Genomic DNA, 448 nt, shown 5'->3' on the forward strand with positions numbered 1-448 from the left:
TAACAATATGAACTATTATCATATGATTATACAATAGTTTACATTTTTTCATATCTTATCTTTTAAAATATTATCTATTTCAAAAAGGCATAATATTTCATTATCATTATCCATTATCATTATGAAAAGTGCTCTTACGCTGACTAAATCCTAAATATAAGTTATTAGACCAAAATTTACAAGATTATATTGGCTTCAATCTTCAATCAGAAATATTTTATGTAAGTGTAGAATTCCCATGGTAAAAATAAACATACTAAAAACTCCATGGAAGGAACTTATACGAATGCATGTCAAACAACAGCAGTAAATAACGTAAACAAAACAACTGTAAAAAAGAAAAAAAAAATCATAGCATATGAATAAGCGTCCCAGTACTGACCTGCCCCAAGTTACTATTCTGTCAATTAATATCAACTATCCAACATAGCACGCACATACATATACT

This window comes from Penaeus monodon, chromosome 19 (genome assembly GCF_015228065.2).
Source record: "Penaeus monodon isolate SGIC_2016 chromosome 19, NSTDA_Pmon_1, whole genome shotgun sequence".
In the NCBI taxonomy this organism is placed as follows: Eukaryota; Metazoa; Arthropoda; class Malacostraca; order Decapoda; family Penaeidae; genus Penaeus; species Penaeus monodon.